The following is a 20,623-nucleotide window of genomic DNA, read 5'->3' as shown; positions in this document are numbered from 1 at the left end:
CTCCAGCAAAGTTAACCAATGCATACTTAAATGCATTAGAAAAGTTTAAGAAAAGCAAGAAACCAGCTGCAGTCCTGTTATTGGAGCACAGGTAAGCGTGAGCGGTGTGATGTTTCATTAAGCTGATCTTCTGTGATTTGACTCCGGGCCTTTACTGTGAGTTACTCTGAGACAGCGGCGTCTCCTGAACACATCGTGCCATTTACCATGAAATTACCAGAGCTTTTCTCTCTCTCTTTTCACTTTCAGAAAGGTTCGAATAAATGCTTGGCTAGAATGTTAAATGCCAGCGCTTTCCCTCAGGGAGCTCGGCGGGGTTTTAATGGCCATTTTGTCTTATAATTCAATAAAAAAAGAAAACAGACTCAGTGTAGGTTGATGGCATGAACTTTGCTATGAAATAATTTTTAAAAAGGGATAATCATAATGTTTTCATAATGTATAACTAAGCATTCTTGAATTAAGACACATGCACGGATATAAAATATTGATTTCCAAGAAAATGTGGAATATGGAACAAAAATGGCTGCCAAATGTGGTTGAAAAAATACATTTAATTTAAAAAAAAGATATTATTTCTTGTTTTAAGCCAAAATTCAATATATTTAAATTAAATTAAATAATTAAATTTAAATAATTAAATTAAATAAAATAATTAAATAAAATTAAATTAAAATAAATTTATATATACATTTAATATTTTCTGAAAACAATGCAAAATAGTTGTCATTTTGCTTTTAAGGTAAATGTTTCCCTATTATTTAGATATCATTTGTACTGAAACAAAAAAAAACTGTATATATATATATATATATATATATATATATATATATATATATATATATATACACACACACACACACACACACACACACACACACACATACAAATACTTACATACATACATACATACATACATACATACATACATACACACTCACTGGCCAGTTTATTAGGTACACCTGTTCAACTTTTCGTTGATGCAAATTTCTAATCAGCCACAATCATGCACAACATGCTGAACCTTGAGGCAGATGGGCTACAGCAACAGAAGAGCACACCGGGTGCCGCTCCTGTCAGCTAGGAACAGGAAAATGAGGCTAAAACTCACACAGGCTCACCAAAACTGGACAATAGAAGATTGGAGAAACGCTGCCTGCTCTGATGAGTCTCGATAAGTTACATTCGGATGGTCAGGTCAGAATTTGGTTCACTGTACTCAAATGGCCTCCAAAGTCACCAGATCTCAATCCATTAGAGCACCTTTGGGATGTGGTGGAACGGGAGATTGGCATCATGGATGTGCAGCCGACAAATCTACAGCAACTATGTGATGCTATCATGTCAACAAGGAGCAAAATCTCTGAGGAATATTTCCAGTAGCTTGTTGAATCTCTGCCACCAAGGATTAAAGTAGTTCTGAAGGCAAAAGGGGCTCAACACGGTACTAGTAAGGTGTACCTAATAAAGTGGCCATATATATATATATATATATATATATATATATATATATATATATATATATATATATATATATACATGCAAACATAAGAAAAAAAAACTGATTGTGTTTTATCAGCATTCTGTATCTCACATGTCACTAGTAAGCTTAGCAAAACAAAACGCGCACACACACACACACTATAAACAGACCTGGAGAGAAACGAGTGGGCTTGGGTGAAAGGTGAAGAGTTATTGCCTCATAGGCATCTTAACAGTGCTTTTTCATTTAGCAGAGATACAGAGCGAGCCCACAGACAGAGACGGTGATAAATCAGACACATGCTGGACATTACAGAGCAGCCTGGAGCTACAGGAACATCTAAACACTCACAGCTCATCTAAACATCAGCAGGCAGCATCAACATACCACAGAACACACACCTGAATCACTGCTCAAATCCAGCACAGAAAGAACAGAAGCCTTGAAAAAAGGGATAGTTCACGCAAAAGTGTTTGTTGAACACAAAAAAAAAAAAGATATTTGGAAGAATGCTGAAAACCTGTAACCATTGGCTTTCATAGGTTTTGGTATTCCTATTATGGAAGGCAATGATTGCACGTTTCAGACATTTTTCTAAATATCTTCTATTGTGTTTAACAGAAAAATAGAAACTCATAAAGTTTGAAACCACTTGGGTGAGTAAATGTCAATTTTTAGGTGACTAAACTTAAAAACAAAATGGTCAGAGCAGTAGGGAAACCATCACATGCCGAAAACCAGAAAACAAAAATATAGGCAGTAATGTAGTAATGCCATAACAACATATAATACTGCATTGCTACACTGTGATTACAACCTACAACACCATAATATTACCATAGCAACACCCTAACTACCACCCACAACAAACTAGGAACTGCATTGCAACACGCAAACATCTACTGTCCTTAACAACCAGTCACTGCACCCTAGCAACCAACTAAAACAATGTATTTTCTCTATAGCAACAACATAACAATAAACCACAGGACACTAGTAATTCCATAGCAACATCCAAACAATTAGTGTCCCTAACCAACAATCACAGCAGCCTAGCAACCAATCACAACAATGTAACAACTGTATAGCAACAACATAACAATTAACCACAGGACACTAGTTGCTGCATAGCAACACCCAAACAACCAGCGACCCTAACAACCAATCACTTCACCCTAGCAACCACAACAATGTAATATCTTTATAGCAACAGCACAACAATCAATCACAGGACACTAGTAACTGCATAGCAACACCTAAACAACTAGTGTCCCTAAAAAACAATCACTGTACCCAAGCAACCAACCACAACAATGTAATATCTGTATAGCAACAACATAACAATTAATCACAAGACACTAATAACTGCAAAGTAACACCCAAACAACAGGTAACTCAACCAACTACAGCACCCTAGCAACCAGCCTCAACAATGTAATTGCTGTATAGCAACAACATAACAATCAACCGCAGAACCCTAATAACAGTATAGCAACACCCAAGCAACTATTATGTCTATCACTGCACCCTAGCAACCAACCACAACAATGTATTATCTCTATAGCAACAACAGAACAATCAACCACAGGAAACTAGTAACTGCATAGCAACATCCAAACAACTAGTGTTTCTAACAACCAATCACTGCACCCTAGCAACCAACTAAAACAATGTATTATCTCTATAGCAACAACATAACAATAAACCACAAGACACTAGTAACTCCATAGCAACACCCAAACAGCTAGTGTTCCTAACCAACAATCATAGCAGCCTAGCAACCAATCACGACAATGTAACAACTGTTTAGCAACAGCATAACAATCAACCACAGGACACTAGTAACTGCATAGCCACACCCAAATAACCAGTGACCCTAACGACCAATCACTGCACCCTAGCAACCAACCACAACAACGTAATATCTGTATAACAACAACATAACAATCAACCACAGGACACTAGCTGCTGCATAGCAACACTCAAACAACTAGTCACCCTAACAACCAACCACAGCACCCCAGCAACCAACCACAACAATGTAATATCTGTATAGCAACAGCATAACAATCAACCGCAGGACACTAGCTGCTGCATAGCAACACTCAAACAACTAGTCACCCTAACAACCAACCACAGCACCCCAGCAACCAACCACAACAATGTAATATCTGTATAGCAACAGCTTAACTATCAACCGCAGGACACTAGTAACTGCATAGCGAGACCTAAACTAGTGCTCCCATAAACCAAACATTGCACCCTAGCAACCAACCACAACAGTGTAACAACTGTATAGCAACAACATAACAATCAACCACTGGGCACTAGTAACTGCATAGCAACACCTAAACAATTGGCAACCCTAACAACCAACCCCAGCACCATAGCAACCAGCAACAACAATGTAAAATCTGTATAGTAACAACATAACAATTAACCACATGGCACTAGTAACTGCATAACAACCCCTTAACAACTGGTAACCCTACCAACCCACCACAGCACCCTAGCAACCAACAGCACAAGTGTTATATCTGTAGAGTGTTGCAGAGGCCAGCTTGTAAAGTGCTGTGCAGGTAATCCTCACTCCGACAGACGCTGGAGGCCATGGTCTTTAGCCTTCTTATTAGAGCAACCGACTCCCATGCGGAATTCAATTCCAGCTCGAAGCGGGTTGCGTGGTGTAGGACTGGTGGGGTTTCATTGGTGTCATGACCCGCATGGGAGTGAGGTTTAAGGGGGTGAGTGTAGCAGAGGCCAGATAGTGAACTGCTGTGCAGGTAAACCTCACCATGGTCTTTAGCCTCCTGTTAGAGCAACCTACTCCCATGCGGAAGGTCGCCGGTTTGATCCCAGCTCGGAGCAGGTTGGGTGGTGTAGGACGGGTTGGGTTCCAAGAGCAAAAACATAATTGCACACTAATTAGTGCATAACAATGCCCTAACAACCAAAATAGGAAGCACGGTGGCGGTTGCTAAGTGGTTGCTTGGCAGTTGCTAAAACAATTATGGCATTGTTAGGTGGTTGCTAAGCAGTTGCTAAATGGCAATGCTCGTGTACATGTTTGATCAAATGCTAATACTTAGTAGGCATTTCTAGCATATGTTATTGCATTTAGATAATCATTCATAGCATGTAGCTAATCGTTAGTAGCACTTGGCTATCATTATCATTGTTACCATGCATAGTACACAGGAAGTCCCATTTGCTAGCATGAGTCAAACAAGCCAATGCCCAGGTCCCTACGATGTTCTGATGTAGAGATATTGCTATTTTTAAATGGTTGCTAGGTTATACTGTTTTGTTGCTATGGGGACATTTGACAGGTTTGTGATGATACATCAAAGCTTCTTGGCAATATGAGTGATCTTAATCAACCCCGATGTTTCTATGACAGTCTTTATGAGTGTCAAAAACTGGACTTGAACATTATGTATTCCTGGTGTTGCGTTGCGGCTGGAAGGGCATTCGCTGTGTAAAACAAATGCTGGATAAGTTGGCGGTTCATTCCGTTGTGGCGACCCATGATTAATAAAGAGACTAAGGGAATGAACATTATGTAGAAATGGCTTGCCGTATTTTTTTGAAAATACAATGCTTAATAAGTGTGAAAGTGATAAATGCAAAAGTAAAAAATATGGAGTTTAAGTCAAAAATGGCTTGCCATATTATAAGCTAAAAATTATTTATTGGAAAACTATAAGTCTGATAAACCTTAAAGATATAGCAACAAAATTACACATCTAAATACAGCTTTTGGCCAAATTTGGGGCTTGTATAATTTTTTTATATGCCCGTATTATAAAGATTTTATATTTAACATTTTTTATTAAAAAAACAATAAGTCTTATAGGCATGAGGAGATATAGCAACAATCTTGAATGTAGAAAGCACATTTTGACCACATTTGGGCATTGTGGCATGAACGGCCTAGGAGGAGATACGTTTGTTTTCAAGGACAGAGTAGCATAACAGTATGTTGACTTTCTCAAGCCAACATAACAACTCACAACATTTCTATAGTTTTAAAATTTAATTATATTTTTCTTCCTGTTGCATGCGTAATTTAATATACAGTCCCTAAAATAAAAGTATGAGCTTGCGAGTCATAAAATCATGATTATGTTTAATGAAATGCCATCACATCTGCTGAAGAATGAAGGGTGTACATGTAAAGAGAGACATACTCAGACTCCTGCAGATGTGTGTGAATGTAGCTGCTAATCAGAAAGCTACAAAACATTTAACGCTACAATGGAAACACTGTAAACACACAGCCAAAACACGCTCGCAAATAAATCTGCTGCGCACACAACATCTGCTGAAACGCTTGAACGTCTGCCTTGCCCTGCTTCACAGAAACACAAGATCTTCCGCTATCTAAACTGTTTTCCTCATAAACCCTCCGCTGTCTCAGATAACTGCAGGAATTTGAACCCGTCCACATCGATCAGGGTTTATCAGTGCGTTTGTCATGATTACAATGTCCCGTCAGTGTCGGTGAGATGCACATGAGCAGAACACGCCAAATCTTCAGACAGGTTTCATTCACACGCAGCTTATCAGACACAGTCGAGTGGAGAATGAAGATGCTGCATACTGAGTCCTAATTGAGCTGTAAACATCTTTGAAAATGAAAAGAGGAACAATGTTTTAATCAAGAGTCCTGCCAAGTGAACATGAGCAACGTGTCCAATGCACTTAAATTTACAAACTCAGACAAGCGTTGTTCAAGGGTTTGTGCTTTAATGTGTGTTTCCCTTTAAAGAAAAAAAACTTACAGGTTGTTCTAAATCACCAACATTAAATATTAAACTGCTGAAGTGACTCTGTTCATTCAGGCAGAAAACAAGACATGAGTTTTTATTACATTAGCAAAGAGTAAATTTACAGATTAAAGAGCTATAGTTTTACAAAAATCCAGTCATATGTTCATAACGGTGATTTGGATATGGAGTCTACAGATCAGAATTTCACATTTGCATGGAACTGAACTAGATTTGCATCATGTGCTTATGAATGAATGGATTATCCACTTTAATAGCCACATAGCAACACTCTAACAACATCACAAAACATCATACTAAATGCAGAGCAATGCTCTTATGACCACCCACAACACACCAGTTGTGGGTAACAACACCTTTACTTCAACCCACAACGCCATCCTGATTGTACAGCAAGACCCTGATGACCAACCGCAACAATACAGTAACACCAAAAACAACCGACTTCAATAGTAACAGCAAAGCAACACTCTATCTACAACCCACAACACCACACAGACTGCATAGCATCACCCTAACGATCACATACCACACCTTAGTAACAGCATAGCAACACCGTAAATACAACCCACAACACCACACTGACTGCATAGCAACACCCTAACGATCACACACAACACCATACTGACACTTTAGTAACAGCATAGCAACACCCTAAATACAACCCACAACATCACATCGACTGCAAAGCATCACCCTAACAATCACATACCACACCTTAGTAACAGCATAGCAACACCCTAACTACAACCAAAAATAGCACACTGACTGCAAAGCACCACCCTAACGATCACACACAACACTTTAGTAACAGTATAGTAACACCCTAACTACAAACTACAAGAACATACTGACACCTTAGTAACAGCATAGCAACACCCTACCTACAACCCACAACACCACACTGACTGCATAGCATCACCCTAACGATCACATACCACACCTTAGTAACAGTATAGTAACACCCTAACTACAAACTACAACAACATACTGACACCTTAGTAACAGCATAGCAACACCCTAACTACAACTCACAACACCACACTGACTGCATAGCATCAGCCTAACGATCACACACAACACCTTAGTGAGAATATAGTAACACCCTATCTACAATCTACAACACCATACTGACACCTAAGTAACAGCATAGCAACACCCTAACTACAACCCACAACACCACACTGACTGCATAGCATCACCCTAACGATCACATACCACACCTTAGTAACAGCATAGCAACACCCTAACTACAACCTACAACACCATACTGACACCTAAGTAACAGCATAGCAACACCCTAACTACAACCCACAACACCCCACTGACTGCAAAGCACCACCCTAACGATGACACACAACACCTTAGTAACAGTATAGTAACATCCTAACTACAACCCACAACACCACACTGACTGCATAGCATCACCCTAACGATGACACACAACACCTTAGTAACAGTATAGTGACACCCTAACTACAAACTACAACAACATACTGACAACTAAGTAACAGCATAGCAACACCCTAACTACAACCCACAACACCACACTGACTGCATAGCATCACCCTAACGATCACACACAACACCTTAGTGAGAGTACAGTAACACCCTAACTACAATCTACAACACCATACTGACACCTAAGTAACAGCATAGCAACACCTTAACTACAACCCACAACACCCCACTGACACCTTAGCAACAGCATAGCAACACCCTAACCACAACCCACAACACCACACTGACTGCAAAGCACAACCCCTAGACTTCCTCTCCCCAGACACTTCCTCCAGCTTCTCCCGGAGGATCCCGAGGCGTTCCCAGGCCAGCCGAGAGACTTAAGCCACCTTTTCACTGCACACGACATTTAGACATGACTGTCAGAATACGCCCCCTTGTGGCAGGCGCACAGAATTTTCAGTTCTGTCGTGCACCATGGGAGAGAAGCTGTTCTCTCAGTGTCCGAAATAAAGGAGTGCAAAAGCAAGAGCCGTTATTCTCCGTGCATTCACCATGGGTGAAGGAATGCATACTCATAGAAACTCAAATCGGATCCGAATGTTCCGCATACGGAGATGATTGGAACTCCAGCTCCCGGACTACTCTCCACTGGAAATTAATGACTTCCGGTCTGTAGCTTGTCATTTGTCGTGTGCAGTGGAAAGGAGGCTATAGTCCCTCCAGCGTGTCCTGGGTCTTCCCAGAGGCCTCCTCCCGGTAGGACATCCCTGGAAGACCTCCCTAGGTAGGCATCCAGGAGGCATCAGAAACAGACAGCTCTACTCTGAGGTCCTCCGGGGTAACAGAGCTCCTCACCCTACCTATTCAAGAGTTCACACTTAGCTGATAATCAAAGCGTACTTGGCATACTGTCCCGGGAGAGAGCCCTGAGCTCGTATTATCCTCGAGCCCAGGGCTCCCTCACTTAGAAGGGCGAGTTTGAGCTCAGGTAGGTCTCGAGAACTCCCCTGCTTGTTGCCGTGAGAAGTGTAAACTAAGGTTGTATTGGGTGGTAATTTGTTTTAGTTGATTGGCTATGGTTTATGTTTTTGGACGGTGGGAGGAAACCAAGGAAACAGGGGGAAACCCACGCGAACACAGGGAGAACAAGTAAACTCCACACAGAAACACCAACCGGCCCGATAGGTTGGACCAGCGGTGTTCTTGCTGTGAGGCAACAGTGCTAGACACTGGGCCACTGTGTCGCCCTGTCAGAAAAGGGGGGAGGATGTAGGGGTGGGAAGGGGGGGGGGGGGGTGGGGGGGGGGGGGTTGGGGGGCTTCAAGACACACTACGGGTGCACCCTGCCACACATTTCAGAAACTCATTCCAGCCGCTTGTATCCAAGATCTTGTCCTTTCGGTCATGACCCAAAGCTCATGAGCATAGGTGAGAGTAGGAATGTAGATTGACCGGTAAATCGAGAGCTTTGCCTTTCATCTCAGCTCCTTCTTTACCACAATGGACCAGTGCATGGACCGCATTACTGCTGCCGCTGCAACAATCCGCCTGTCAATCTCACGCTCCATCCTTCCCTCACTCATGAACAAAACCCCAAGATTCTTGAACTCCTCCACCTGGGGTAAGGACGTTCCTCCAACCTGGAGATGGCAATATTCAAACACTAAACAATAAATGACTGCAAAAGATTCAACCAGAAATGCTGAACATGCAGACAGAAGACAAGACATGATGTTCTGAAGCTAAGGTCACGTGCATGCTTTAGATCAGTGTTCCCCAATCACCGGGCCGCAGACCAGTACCTGTCCGTGGAAGAATTGGTACCGGGCCACATAAGAAATCATAAATTATTTCTGTAGAAAATATTCCCCCCGCGACTTGGATTCTTCCACTCACCCCCGCCATCTCATGTAAAATGGACTATGCCAAAATCCACCACGGAGCGGGAAGAACAATATAGCTCAGTGTTGGTTGTTGATAGTTTTGTTATAAAACAGGTATTATAGAGTCCAACTCAGCAGAGCATTTAATTCAATTCAATTCAATTCAGCTTTATTTGTATAGCGCTTTTACAATGTAGATTGTGTCAAAGCAGCTTCACATAAATGGTCATAGTAATTGGAACAGTGTGGTTCAGGTTTTAGTGTTTAAGTTCAGTTCAGTTCAGTTTAGCTCTGTTCAGTGTGATTTAATCATTACTAAGAGTTCAAACACTGAAGAGCAAATTCATCGATGCGTAGCTCTACCAATCCTGAACCATGCGAGCCAGTGGCGACAGCGGAGAGGGAAAAAAAACTTCACCTGATGGGAGTGAAGAAAAAAAACCTTGAGAGAACCAGACTCAGTTGGGCACGACCATTTTAATTTCTCCGCTGGCCAAAAGTCTTGTGCAGAACTTCATTCGCCGTGGTTTATGCTGGAAGATGGCCTCAATGAAGACTCGTCTGTCCCTGGAGCGTCGCTGGAATCAGACTCATGTTCTCCACTCCCCACGACCATCAGCGCAGCAGCAGCTCAGGATATGGCCTGGTCCCGGATATGGAATCCTTGGGATCATCACGTCGCTGGTCTTGGATCCAATCAGTGACTCCGCCTAATCTGAGGACCTCGGGATGAGTATCCCCAGGTGAAAATAGAGAATAAAGAGAATAATTAGCGTAGCTGCTGTTCATAGTGTATATAAGCAAGATGTAGAAGCCAGTGTGGAACCTGCTAGGTGATGCACTGAGTGTGTGCTTTACTAAACAGATAGGTCTTTAATCTAGTTTTGAACTGGGAGAGTGTGTCTGAGCCTCGGACATTACCAGGAAGGCTATTCCAGAGTGTAGGAGCCATGAAAGAGAAGGCTCGACCTCCTTTACTTGATTTTGCTATTCTAGGTACTACCAGAAGCCCTGAATTTTGAGATCTTAAGGAGCGAGTTGGTTCGTAGCGAGACAGAAGGTTGGTTAGATAAACAGGAGCTAGATTATTTAGAGCTTTATAGGTGAGAAGTAATATTTTAAATTCAATACGAAATTTAACAGGCAGCCAGTGTAAGGAGGATAAAATTGGGGTTATATGATCATATTTTCTAGACCTGGTCAGAACTCTGGCTGCTGCATTTTGCACTAATTGAAGTTTGTTAATAGAGGATGCTGGGCAGCCAGCAAATAGAGCATTACAGTAATCCAGTCTCGAAGTCATAAAAGCATGGACTAGCTTTTCTGCATCTGAGATGGATAGCATATTTCGTAATTTAGCGATATTTCTCAGATGAAAGAAGGCAGTTTTTGTGACATGGGATATATGGTTTTTAAAAGTTAGATTGCTGTCTAATATGACACCCAGATCTTTTATAGTAGAGCTAAAGCTAACTTTGTATCCCTCTAATTGTAAATTGAGTTGCGAGATCTGCTGTGTGCAAGATTTAGGCCCAATAAGTAATAATTCTGTTTTGTCTGAGTTTAAGAGAAGAAAATTGTTGGTCATCCAGTCTTTGATGTCTTTGATACACTCAGTTAGTTTAGAAAGTTCAGACGTCTCGTCAGGTTTAGTGGAAATATATAATTGAGTATCATCTGCATAGCAGTGAAAGCTGATCCCATGTCTTCTAATAATGTCTCCCATAGGTAGCATGTAAATTGTAAACAGTAAAGGGCCTAAAACTGATCCTTGAGGCACCCCATACTTTACTGGGCAGATTTGTGAAGGCTGTCCATTAAGATTTACAAACTGGTAGCGGTCAGTTAAGTATGACTTAAACCATTGTAGAGCCTGTCCCTGGACACCTGTAGACTTTAAGCGATTTATGAGGATATTGTGGTCAATGGTATCAAATGCCGCACTAAGATCGAGTAAAACTAATAGCGAGACGCACCCTCGGTCAGCAGCTAAGAGTAAATCGTTGGTTATTTTCACTAAGGCGGTTTCTGTACTGTGGTGAGCCCTGAAACCTGACTGAAACACTTCAAAAATATTGTTCGTCTGCAGAAAAGAGCATAATTGAGTGGAAACAACTTTTTCTAGTATTTTAGACATAAATGGAAGATTTGAAATAGGCCTATAGTTAGCTAAGTTGTTGGTGTCTAGTTGCGGTTTCTTAATAATAGGCTTAATAACAGCTAGCTTGTAAGAGTTTGGAACATGGCCTATAGATAAAGAAGAGTTGATAATGTTAAGAAGAGGTTCTCCTATAGCAGGTAGCAGCTCTTTCAGTAATTTTGTTGGAATTGAGTCCAGCATACACGTAGCTGGTTTAGAGCTATTTATAATTTTCACTAACTCTTCATGTTCTATGATTTTGAAGCAGTGTAGGTTATTATTATGATTTAATGAAATATTTACAGGATTTGGAGTATAAGCCGGTGCAGAAAGTTTGGCATCTCCTATTTTCTGTCTAAAGCCTTCTATTTTATTACTGAAAAAATTCATGAAGTCATCACTACTAATTTGCGGTGGAGTAGTTTGTTCCAAGGATGACCGATTATTTGCTAATTTAGAGATGGTGTTAAATAAAAATCTAGGATTGTTATGATTATTTTCTATCAGTTTGCGCAGGTGCTCGGTCCTGGCAGATTTTAGAGCCCTCCTATAGCTGGACATACTGTCTTTGTACGCAATTCTAAAGACCTCTAAATTAGTTTTTTTCCATTTACGTTCCAGGGCGCGGGTTGCTGTTTTGAGCGCACGAGTATGACTATTATACCATGGTATAGTTTTAATCTCTCTAGCCTTTTTTAATTTTATGGGTGCCACAGTATTTAGTGTGCTAGTAAAGATGGCATCCATACTGCTGGTTACTACATCAAGATCATTTGAGTTTGCGGGTGCATTACGAAATAGAGAGAGATCAGGTAAGTTATTTATAAATTCATCTTTAGTTGAATTTTTAAGGATTGTGCATATATGTGTGTGTGCATATATGTGCATATATGTGTGTGTGCATCGCTAAGTAAGTACCTGAAATCATTGCAATATGTATCTATATGGAGTTTCACATAATCATACTCATTAGTAGGGATGTAACAGTATCAGAATTTAACGGTACGGTAATACCTCGGTATGAATGGCACGGTACGGTATTTATTGAATAATTTACAGGAAAAACAAAACTCATGAAAAGACCCAAAAAAAGTGCCAAAAGTGTTTATTTACAATAGCACTGAACATATCAATGACACAAATTAGCCATCTATCTGTAAGTTTCAAAACAGGAACTTTTTCAATTTTGATAACAAAAAACTATTAAACCATATAAAAAAATAATAATAATAAAGTTTCAATTTAGTATTGTTGAAAACTCATCACATTCAACATTTAATCACTCACTCACTTAGATAGAGATGGGTTTTTAAGGTAAATGATCATATAACTATAATCTGGTGAAAGCAGGGATCTCTGGGCATTATTATGTCCCCTGCAACAGAAAACAAACCCTCTCATTTGGGACTGAGGTTTCTGGGACAGAGAGATATGATTTAGCCAAGGTTGACAGCAGTGGGTAACGTTGTGCATTGTCTTTCCACCACTTGAGAGGACAAGCCATGAGTGAGATAGAGTTATCTTGGCGGTACAAGTAAATGTCTGCATCAATCTAACAAGTGTGCTGTGTTCTGCAGTCCCCATGACTGTCTTTAGTCGTATTCCCCGACTTATATTTCTCCACAGTCTGGCAGTGCCTGCATACTGTTTTTTTCTTTGTCTGTCACCTTTTCTCCTTTTTCGTATCTTTTTAGAAAGAAACCGAAATGCTTCCACACATCCGATTTAAAACCCGCTTTAGGTTCGATTATTTCCAGCTCTTTCTCTTCCCCGCTACTAGCAGCACACTCCATTTCCGCATTACTGGATCTGTAGTGACAACAGACCGCAAAGGATGATGGCCACGTCTAGGCTGATGGGAATTGTAGTTCCCGCTACCTACCACTCGCTTCATTCGCCAAAGCAAACTTTTCTCAGAAATAGAGTCATGCGCCTACGGTATTATTGAAAAAAGTTACTATTGCGGTATTTCGGTATTTACAATATTGTTACATCCCTACTCATTAGGGCTGTAACATGCCAATGCATACATTTAATTCAGCTATACGGTTGCATTTTTGTTAATATGTTCGTCAGTTGAGATGTTTGGCACAGATGTTATGTATTTGATGCATATAAACCTTGATTGAAACATAATCAGACCGCGAAAGTGCAACTAGCGCATGCGCACTGAGATGTTCATGATTAACCTGGATGCACGAGCACCGGTCCGTTGTAAAATTGACAACCGTTGACCGGTCCGTGGTGAAAAAAAGGTTGGGGACCACTGCTTTAGATACTACCAAATGCACAACTGTAAATGTAAACACTAACCTGACTTTATCTCTCTCAGTCTGACCTCACACCTCAACATGATACTCCTGCCCTCTCCAACAGGCTTTTTCTGCTGTTTGCTAAAAATTGAATGACCCCACAGACCCAGGAAAGAGAGGAGAGGCCATTATACAGCAGCGCTGGTGTTTTGTGAGAGTTCTCAGGAGTTTGGCTGGGATGGAGGTCAGGTCAGTGTGAGCGCAGCTCTCTAAAACACCGGCTGAATTCTGATACACAGACCCTTAAACAGCTCCGTCAGTTCAGGACAAAGACATTTACAGGGACAGAAGATCAAATGGGACTTACAAGATCCTGTGGAGATGTGGCAAACTGGTCCAGGACTTGATTGAAGACAGTCATCCGGGTCATCGCTGCTATGTATCGCATCTCTTGTCCGGAAATGGTGGATGGGATATTGAAAATTTTTTTGGGAAATGTAACGTTAGCTATTTATATCCATCCTGTTCCTTTTTTATATTGTGTACATCTTCACCATTCTTCATTGTGTGAATCATAAAGAGTTTACTTTAGTGTGGAACATTGTACATTATAGTTTCACTGTTGATTTAAGAATAAATTAGATTTTCAGAAAGTAAATGTTTCATATGAACGGTTTATTCACAGTTATTCACCAATGTGCGGGCGAGGCGGTGGCGCAGTAGGTAGTGCTGTCGCCTCACAACAAGAAGGTCGCTGGGTCGCTGGTTCGAGCCTCGGCTCAGTTGGTGTTTCTGTGTGGAGTTTGCATGTTCTCCCTGCCTTCGCGTGGGTTTGCTCCGGGTGCTCCGGTTTCCCCCACAGTCCAAAGACATGCGGTACAGGTGAATTGGGTAGGCTAAATTGTCCATAGTGTAGGAGTGTATGTGTGGATGTTTCCCAAAGATGGGTTGCGGCTGGAAGGGCATCCGCTGTGTAAAAACTTGCTGGATAAGTTGGCGGTTCATTCCGCTGTGGCGACCCCGGATTAATAAAGGGACTAAGCCGACAAGAAAATGAATGAATGAATGAATGAATGAATGTATGAATACACCAATGTCCCCTCTTTGATAGAGGTAGGCAAGTACACAAACACACACACACGCACGCATGAACAAACACACTCACACTCACATACACACACGCATGCATGCACGAACATACACACACACATGCATGCATGCATGCACAAACATACACACAGATTCACATGCACGCACACACACACACACACACACACACACACACACAAACACACACACACACATACACACAAACATACACACAGATGCACACAAACACACCCACATGTGCTTGCACAAAACACACACACAAACACAAACACATGCATGCATGCACAAACCCACAGAGACAAAAACACAAACAAACACACCCACACGTGCATTCACAAACACACACAATCAAACAAACACACACATGCATGCATGTACAAACACAGACGCACACACAAACACAACCACATGTGCATGCAACAACCCCTTACACACACACACACACACACGTGCATGCACGAACACACACAGGCATACATGCATGCACGAACACACACAGACACAAAAACACACAAACAAACAAACAAACACACACAAATGCATGCACAAACACACACACAAACACAAACAAACACACATGTGCATGCACAAACACACACACACACAAGCACACACACACACACACAGTCAGACATGCACACATGCACGAACACAGACACACACACACATGCACACAGACACAAACACACACAAACACACCCACGTGCATGCACAAGAACACACACACAAGCAAACACACACACACACACACGCACACACAGAGACATGCATGCATGCACGAACACACACACAGATGCACACAGACACAAACACACACAAACACACACACACACACTCTCTCTCTCTCACACACACACACACACACACACACACACACACACACACACACACACACAAAACAAACAAACACACACTCACACACACAGAGACATGCATACATGCATGAACAGATGCAAACAGACACAAACACACCCACATGTGCGTGCATGCACAAACAAACACACACACACACACACAGGCACACACAGAGACATGCATGCATGCACGAACACACACACAGATGCACACAGACACAAACACACACACACACAAACACACTCTCTCCCTCTCTCACACACACACACACACACGCACGCACGCACACACACACACACACACACACACACACACACACACACAAAACAAACAAACACACAACCACACACACAGAGACATGCATACATGCATGAACAGATGCAAACAGACACAAACACACCCACATGTGCGTGCATGCACAAACAAACACACAAACAAGCACACACACACACCCACACACACAAACAAACAAAAAAACAAACAAATGCACGCAAGCATGCACAAACACACACACAGGCACACGCATACACACACACAAAGCCAGACATGCATGCATGCACGAACACACATACACACACACACACACACACACACACACACACACACACACACACACACACATAAACAAACACATGAAAAAACACACACAGACATACATGCACGAACACACAGACGCACACAGACACAAACACACACCCAGAAACACACACACACATAAATGGACAAACACACACACACACACACACACATAGCTCAGGCCAGCCAATCGCTCATAAATGATTTCAGGAAAACCCTTTGAAAAGATTTCTCAAGTTTCATGAGGATCCTGCCAGAACACACAGGCCATTTAACACGGGTCAAGCGCTGCGAGCCGGTCCTACACCTGCAAAAACCCGAACGGAAACACAGTCTGCTGCTAATATGAGTCCAGAGTTCTCATGCTCAATATTTTAGCGCAAGTTTTTTGTTATCCGCCTCTGTGAATGTCAGCGGCTGTTAGCCTCATGGTTAGTGTGCCGTTAAAGCCTATCGATTGTTTGCGAGAGCCACTGAAATTCCCTGGAAGGACTGAGATAATGGGAAATCACAAACCTGATCTGCTGTGTTCATTTCACATCAGCTTTACAGAGTCTCGGGCCCTCAGTGTTCAGCTCAAGATCGGCGAATATCTGCTGTTTGCCTGCAAGATGGAGAAGATTCGCTTATCAATACTAATGCACACACACACACACACACGCACACGCACACACATGCAATGCAGATTCGAGCCAGAATTTTTATTTTTTTTTTCAATTATTTACACACAATTTTAAAAACCAGGTTTTTTTTTTCAAAATATAATCACAATAATTCAAACAGCACACTCAATATGCAGAATTCCTAGATTGTTTGCAAAATGACACACTTCAGTCAAAACATACAGTACACACATATCTGTGAAAATGCTGTTAGTTTTCATTTAAAGGTTCAGGACACCCCGGAGAACTTTTTTTTAATATATTAACAGATGTGTGTGTGTTGAGCATCAGTTAAGACAATGTTAGCACCTGTTAGCTTTAATTGTGGGTAAACTGGATAATTTTGAGCTTTTGTCAGCTCATTTCAGCTTCCGGGTTTAAAATGATTTTTGGGGCGGGATCAAAATCGGTGATGTTGCGCAGAACTGCAAGTGCAATGATGACGCTTCGGTTTCTCATTATTATTCAAAGCGAAGTTTTCTTATCCTATGAGAAGAGCCGGCTTCTTAATTATTCATGAGACCTGCCAGACCTGCCAGAGTCAAGCCCGAGCTGAGAGACACGGAAACCACGGCACAGTATTTAGCCGTTTATGAAAGCTGATATGCGTTTGTTTCCATGATCCACAGGGTTTGTTGCATGTTTTCCCCCGCGATCTTGTCAGGGCCGATCATACAGCAAAGCGTGTGTGCTGCTAGCATTTTTGTCGGGAGAGCAGCATGAGAATTAGAGAATGGCGGACGCTGTCTTTTATCAGGAGTTCGTTCACATTCAGACACATCGCCGTGCTGCTGTGTTTGCCTAAATCCTCCAGATTACCAGCAGGGCTAACGGTTAAAATAGACAGGTCAGGAGACCTGCTGCACTGAGTCTGCTGGATACGGGGATTGAGGGAGAAGTCCTCATTTATAGTGTTTACATGAACACACTTATCTTTATAATGATATAAATTGTGGTTGTCTGTATATGAAATTACGAATAACAAATGTAGCAGAGCATTAAATCACTGTTCATTTCTTTGCATTTTAACTTTGTAAACTATAAACTCATGCGTCTCCTCACGGTTTGTCTCATTTTGTGAGCTAACTGACATCAACCATTGTTCGCTCATGTTCTCCCCTGCTGGCCACGCCCACTCCTGCACAATGCTCGCGGAGTTCCACGCCCATTAATCATGCATCTTTTGAAAAAATTCTGAAGTAGACTTTAACCGAAAGTGGGGGTGTCATGGCCCTTTAACCAACACAGTCCTCAACGATCAGACACTAATGCAGACAGCTTCACACTGCTGTGATTAATAAAACACATTTGTAAAAACACTAATTTTAGGAAATAGCATGTGCTGGGTTTTTGGGCAGACGTTGTTATGTAAGGGATCATTTCGATGACAAAACAAAATAGTAGCTGCGTCCCAAATGGCACACTATACACTCATGCACTCATGCACTATGTACTTATGCACTTAAACACTCAACAGGATAGTATATGTATGTAGTGTCGTCCCAAATGGCACACTAATGTTTTTTTACTAAGCGGAAATTAAAACCGTTTCCCTGATGGCGTTTGACTGTTGCCAAATCAGTAAAATAAACGACCGAATTATCAAATAATACCTGCCGTGAGTATAACCACATTCACCATCGGGAGGCTCTATAATCACTCTCATAGGAGAATTTTGCTTTCACCATCCAAAATAAATAAAGTGATCCAACATGTGCGCCTGATAGCTCCGCCCCTTCCGCTACGTATGCAAACCTGCGGTCGTTGAGTGCGTGAAGTGTCCATCACTACACACTTCATTTAAGCGGCTGAATGAGTGCATCATCCGGGTAATTAAAGTGCTCTTATTATTGTTAGAGTTTTCAGTGTGAACACACTACTTACACTATTCATACTACAAAATGGCGTAGAATAGTGCATAAGTATGTGATTTGGGACGCAGCTTATGTACAGTATGTAGTGTTGTCCCAAATGGCACACTTAAGTTTTTTTACTAAGCGGAAATTCAAACCGTTTCCCTGATGACGTTTGATGATTGCCAAATCAGTGAAGTAAACGACCGAATTATCAAATAATACCTGTCGTGAGTATAACCGCATTCACCATCGGGAGGCTTTTATCACTCTCGTAGGAGAATTTTGCTTTCACAATCCAAAATAAATAAAGTTATTCAGCATGTGCGTCCGATAGCTCCGCCCCTTCCTCTACATATGCAAACCTGCGGTCGTTCAGTGCGTGAAGTGTCCATCGTTACACACTTCATTTTAGCGGCTGAATGAGTGCATCATCCGGGTAATTAAAGTGCTCTTATTATTTCTAGAGTTTTCAGTGTGAACACACTACTTACACTATTCATACTACAAAATGGCGTAGAATAGTGCACAAGTATGCGATTTGGGACGCAGCTTATGTACAGTATGTAGTGTTGTCCCAAATGGCACACTAAAGTTTTTTTACTAAGCGGAAATTCAAACCGTTTCCCTGATGACGTTTGACGATTGCCAAATCAGTGAAGTAACGACCGAATTATCAAATAATACCTGCCGTGAGTATAACCGCATTCAGCTAGTAACAAACCCACAACGTTCTTCATAATTAGTTTGAGATATAGGGAGAACGTACACAAATACGCCTACTATAAACTGATCAAGCGCTGCACAACACTTGACGCTGCAGACTGAAGATTCCAAGTGTTTATTTCAATTCAAGGAATGCAGTATATCTGCTGAGATTTGCTCGAACTCTGTGCAGCTTCCATCAGTGTCAGTCCATGCTTGATAACATGGTCAAAGGTAAATTTGGTCCTCGTCTTCTTTGTTCAGGTTCTATCAACTCTTCAAGTCTTTCTCTACCTCTTCCTCTACCTCCTTCTCCTCTTCCTCTACCTCCTCGAGGATCTTGCAACCCAAGCTCATTCTGGAAACGTAGCCCCGCGGACGTTTGTGGAGACCGCCATTTACGTGGCCGGAGGTACGTAAGGCAGCGTTTAGTTTTTTTCGAGCAAATGCTGCGGGGCGGTGTGGCGCCGCTCCGCCCCTCCTCTTCCCGCTCGCCGGCCGACGGCTCGCCTCCGAGTGGAGGGCTTTCCCGATGCAATCAGTTTGTCCGCTTAGCTCACAGCGTTGCGTCGGCAGAGCGTAGGCCCGGGAGGAGGAGGAGCCGGCCGCGGGGACGACGACCGGGATCGAGTCCGGGGAACAGCGGTTCTGGAAATCAGGTAAGACGAAAAACGGAATCCGAAAAATAAGGGCGAGAACGTGGCGGGATCCGAAAACGCGGTCAAAATCGAGGGCTTTTGCTTTTTTTTTTTTCTGGACGGCTTTTGCGAACCGTCGCTCGGGTTTAGGGAGTCAGCCGATCCGGCGGCTCCCGAGAGGCACCCGTGACGCGAAAAAGTGCGCACAGCGG

The 20,623-nt window shown here is 42.0% G+C and overlaps 1 protein-coding gene across 1 annotated transcript in view; it reads right to left on the bottom strand.

The window, feature by feature from the left end:
* The window catches only part of LOC147842497 (uncharacterized), a 118,057-nt gene that overhangs the window by 49,145 nt on the left and 48,289 nt on the right, over positions 1-20,623 (bottom strand). The gene's annotated exons all lie outside the window — the stretch shown is intronic.

The sequence above is a fragment of the Danio rerio genome, chromosome 8 (assembly GCF_052040795.2).
Source record: "Danio rerio strain M-AB ecotype USA chromosome 8, GRCz13ab, whole genome shotgun sequence".
NCBI classification, from domain to species: domain Eukaryota; kingdom Metazoa; phylum Chordata; class Actinopteri; order Cypriniformes; family Danionidae; genus Danio; species Danio rerio.
The sequence above is the reverse complement of the archived record's forward strand: the minus strand, read 5'-3'. Positions and strand labels throughout refer to the sequence as shown.